Consider the following 5,387-nt stretch of genomic DNA (forward strand, 5'->3'; position numbering starts at 1 on the left):
CTGGTGGGGGAGGGGGGAACACTGAACCGTCAGGCAGGGCCAAGGGACCGTCTGCATGGTGCGAGGCGAAGATCCAGGGAAAGAAACACTCACTGCAAGGCGTAGAGAGATGGGGTGGGCGGGGGGGGGGGCTGGTGGGGTGGCGTGCTGTTGCTATGAGAGGGGTGTGGATATTGCTTGAGGACATGAAATGGAAGAAAGGGACAGATGGTGGTGGTGTTGGAGGAAAATAAAAAAATAAAAAGAAGAGGATATGTGTTCTCGCATTCTCCGCTGCACTACAGCTAAATAGAGGGGAGAAGCAAGGGAGCGTCTGCATTTTGTCCAAACGTTTAAAAAAAAAAAGAAAGAAAGAAAGAAAAAAAAATCAAAGCCAATGAGCATGCCTTAACGTTAGAGGGTATTTAAAGATCAAAGTGAACCACCCCTCCACACTGCAGTCTATTGTAGCAGGCGGGTGTTTTCTGGAGCTGAAGATGGGAAGCGAACCACACACATTTAGACCCGAGAGATGATCAGATGTTGCAGTGTGTATAATAAAGCATGTTATTATCTGTCTTCTATGCAGAGCAGTCCACTGATGCACTGCTCGCCCAAATGTGAAACAGAGTATTATCTTTCCACCAATAGAAAATGATTATGTAAACTCAGCTCAGTCTGCAGCAGACCCACTTTGTTACATTTCATTAAATGACAGCTGACACCTTTTTTCCCTTATAATTTATGCTTGCAGAAAGGAGGGACTTTTACAGCTCTCAGAGCAACATAAATTACAGCATCTGGTGTCAAATGGAAGCATCATCATGTAAAGCCGTCAGTTTTTGTCAATTTCAACCTGCAGTGTGCTCAATTAAAAGTGATTTGCACTGAATATACACAAGTAATTGATACCTTTAGTTCTAATATATTAGAGACAATCGAAAGTGAGAGACTATCAACAATGCCACAATAAACACCCGCTTTGGTACAGGAATTTACTATAACACATTGCGCTGTAATTAATGAGAATGCCATTGAGAAATTTGAAAAACTTGAATACAATCTTTTTTTTTTCTTTTTTCTTTTTTTTACTATCCATAGGTAAAGCAATCAATACAGTAACTGATTCTGCTGCTACAATCTCGTGATCATAAGGATGCAGAGGCACTTGTGTTGGAAATCTTGCAGCAGTCTTCGTTTTCTATTATAGTCTGATGCTGAAAGCTCCCTGGGTGGAAATTAAATTATCTGCAGCTTTGTGTAAAATGACGTGTACAGCAGTCCTCAGAGACAGATTATAGAGTGTCTTATAGGGAGCAATTAGACCTGAGGTTTTCCCATGTTAGAGGTGTCTTATGAGACGTTGAACTATACAGTTTTGCTCAAATAAAACTGGTAAGGTCACACTTTACTTGCTGTTTATCTTTCACTTCTTTAGGGACAGATAAATCCCATTCCAATGACAAGGCAATAATTTTAATTAATGTTACTCTTATTACACAGATAAATAGTGTGAAGTGTTAACACATAAACGGCTATTAGTACGCCTCCTGAGGACTCACATATTACATTAGTGTGTACAGTAGGCCAACTAACAGATGGACAATACTCAGGAGAAGCTTGCACCACATCTACCATTCCAGGCCATGAATAAATAATGTTTTGTGCCATGATCCACAGCACACACAAGCTGTGCTCACCAATACACAACACCAGAAACAAACTAATGCAGGTGGGGTGTGTAGGTGGATCTTTAGGCAGTTATTTCACTGTAATTTTGATATGATCCTATTGATTTTCAGTCAGATACATGGAGACAAAAGGTCAACTTGAAGAGTTTTGCTTATTACAAATCACTGCTCCTTACTTCTACTCCTACTTCTTCCCTAACTGGGGGACATTTAAGAGGACATTTAAGAAGTTAAAATTCACAAAATTTAAATCTGAAAATATTACAAATGATTGTGGGCTAAATAAAACAGCACACCGAGTAAAGCACAATCTAAAAGTCAGACACTCTGTTACATTAGTATTTTGCAGTATATTCCGATGAGGCAAAACCTAATAGATAGATTAGATAGAAAGATAGATGTTTGTGCAAAACCAAATTAACCAGCTGCTGGCTTCAGCTCCATAAGCAATAAGCAGATGTGTGAATGGTATCAATCATTTTATCAAACTTTTGGTAAGAAAGTGAAAAAGTGTTTTCCAGTCTTAAATTTTCTAAAATAACTTGTCAGGCAAAAACGCCATGGATTCTCTGGGTGCAGAATTTCAAATTTGAGACGCTTCTTTTTTTTTTTTCCCCTGTTAGAGGTCTTAAAATGTCTAGATGTCTAAAAATGTAGGTAAAATAAAACCAACATTGAAATAGTCACTTTTTTTCTTAAAATTGGTCAATACAAGTTTTACACAATTTCTTGACATACTAAAATTTGTTGGCTGTGACAGAATGAATGACTGATTGAAAATTATAGGCAGTTGCATCTATAAAACATGCATTTGTGTTTAAAATGTATCATTTAGAGAAGTGGGCCTGTTTACAGGCCATTGTCACATTTCACAAAGAGAAAAAAAAAAAGAAAAATCTTACAAGAATGTTACACACTACAAACTTTTTTTGAAAAGAGAGGAGGTTTAGTTTTTGGCTCTCGATCCTCAGGTTGATTAATGATATTTTGGTATAAAACCCTTGTCTTCAGTGTGGAAAAGGACACAAGTAATCCTCAGCTTCCTTTCATCCTCTTAATCCCTCTTTTTTAAATTTCTGTTCTCTGTGTATCCACCTGCTAGGGGCCCTGAGCCCCCAGCAAGCTGCACCAGTGTCCACCTGCCCCCTGTTACCCCCCACCCCGACACACAGACATAAATACACACACCCTGTCCACCTGATGAGCAGCAGCTCCTTCTGCTCTCCAGGCCTGCTGGCTCTTGTTCTGCTCCACTTTTTCCTGCCTCCGGTTTATAAGATGGACCTTTGCCAAGCCAAATAAACTTATGGCAATTCACTCCATCTATAAAAAACTTTTCATGATACAATTACAATGCTTGTTTTGCTGTTGTTTTTTGTCAACAGATTTTTATATTGTGATATGGCTAGTTTCCAAACTGTGCATAAAAAGATTCTGGTGTTGTTTTTGTTCTAAATCTTTCTCAGTATATGTCGTATTCCCTTCTGTGAAATGGACGTAAAATAGGATCTGATTGATTGGCTGTTTAGATTCAGTAGAAAATTAGAATGTTTATGTATTGAGTTGAGCTGATGCAACTTTTTCCAAGTAAACATGTGCACCTAATGCATGACTAAGTGAGTCCATTCTGAAACCATCCAGGCTTTGACTTCTGTACTTCTGTACTTTCTGAATGAAAGTAAAATGCATCCTCTAAAGCTTGTCAACATAAAATACGTAGATATGAACATGTAGTGCAGTTGTGAACAAGCTGCAGTCAATCTGTGTGAAAACCCATGCATACTATACTTCACAGTTCATGTCGGGGTTTTTTTTCAGTGATAACTGAAGTGCTGTGCTCAGATAGCCAGACAGTGTCCAAGACTGCTTTTTTTGTCCATGTGAAACTAGCAAGTTTCCTGCTGTGGCTGGCTTGTCGCCAAGCCCCCAACCCAACCACCACCCCCCAACCTAGACTCATTCTCAAACTCTAAACCTCTCCCATCCTGAAGAGAGCTGAAAAATACAACGGAAATTTCCAGGCCATGTCCACCCAAGAGCATGCCCCCACCCGTCCAGTAACCCTCGCCACCACCACCCAAATCCCCTCCTCCCATCCTCCCTCCCTGTAGCCCACTGCTCCCTCCCCCATGAATCCAAAGGGACAGAGAGCAGCTGGAAGGTGAAGTGCAGCTTGTGGGCGCTGAGCTGAAAGTCAAGCCAGACACCACTCCAGCTCCAGCTCCAGCTCCAGCTCCAGCTCCTACTGTCTGGAATCTCCCTGAAAACACCATCTCCTTCACTTGAACTCAGAAGTGCTTAAGAGGGCCACAGAGCGCACTTGTATGCTAGACTTAAGTGGCAGAGAGACAAGGAGGGAAATGTGGAGAACTACTCTGTTTGACAAATCAATTGTCCTGTTGTGGTTAACAGTGGTAAATGTATGCACATTTCAAGCGTGGCCCTCTGACAAGGCCATTAACATCCACAAATAGAGTTCAACATTATTAAGCACAGCAGAAAAGGGAGAAGTCATGGTATAGAGATTGTAGACATATTAAAAACACTGACACATTTATTCCTTTATTTACTTACTTTAAGAAGCAGGAAACCTAAAGTAACTCTTTGATGAAGTGATTTCACTAAAATCAAGTCTCAATGTCATAGTCAAGCACCAAAAAACGTATATAATGACAGCATTCACAAAAAATGTTGATTAAAAAACCTCGAAATCTCCAAGGGGAGGTAGAATTTTGGTCTAGATATTCTCTCATGCTTGCAGCTAATGCTGAACTATCCTTTTTAACTTGGTACAGAATGAACATTTGATTTTAATTCATGTTTAAAATGTTGAAGGAGACGGTGCATAATTGTCAGCCGTCACACCAAATTCCCATGGATTTCATTCAGTCAGCGAGAGTTGGGTCGGCAAGGGATAACCTCATTAAGGCAGGCCGAGAATGAGTCAGAGCCAGGTTTATTTAAAAATATAAACGGACACTGAGATACTCACTGAAAGAATCATTTTAGTCACAATTTAAGTATGCATCAATAAAGTACTGCTGCAATTTGTAGCAAATTAAGTTGCACCGACTTCATGCCATGCACCATTTCCGTTTTCTGTCATGATGCCCATGTCCGTCTCATAGCTGATATTTCAGCGTTTCAAAATTTGCCAATTAGTTACATTTTCAAAAACGATTTGAGAATGACACTGGACAAAAATTTTGGATTGAAGGATTTCAGGTTCTACCCATTTTTTATAGTCCCTGGCAGCCTTATTCCTCCTGTCATAGTAGTTATACTATGCATAGAAAACCACCAACAAACTAGACAAGTTCAGACAGTGTAATAGAAAGCAGGATGTGCACACATCCAAAATACCATGCTGGATACAATAAAAGTGAAAATGATAAGATGGGAAAGAGGGTAATTAAAAGACAAAGGTAGACAAAGGCCATGCAGTTAAATTACTATTTGTTCCAGATATTTCTTGTGTTCACCCTAGTTAAACAGTATCAAAGCATTTATTTCCAGAGAGCAAAATTGTTCTTCTGTAACTAAACAACTGCACCGTAGATTATGTTTTTTGCTTTCCCACAACAAACAGCAACTGCATCACATGATGCCTTGTTTGGATGTGTGATGTATCCAGACCTCCCACATTACAATTACAGACTCTTTCCCAAGTCCACACTTTGGAGTTACTCTGCAGTGTTTGCAGAGCAGGATGCACCA

The sequence above is a fragment of the Echeneis naucrates genome, chromosome 9 (assembly GCF_900963305.1).
Source record: "Echeneis naucrates chromosome 9, fEcheNa1.1, whole genome shotgun sequence".
Lineage (NCBI taxonomy): Eukaryota > Metazoa > Chordata > Actinopteri > Carangiformes > Echeneidae > Echeneis > Echeneis naucrates.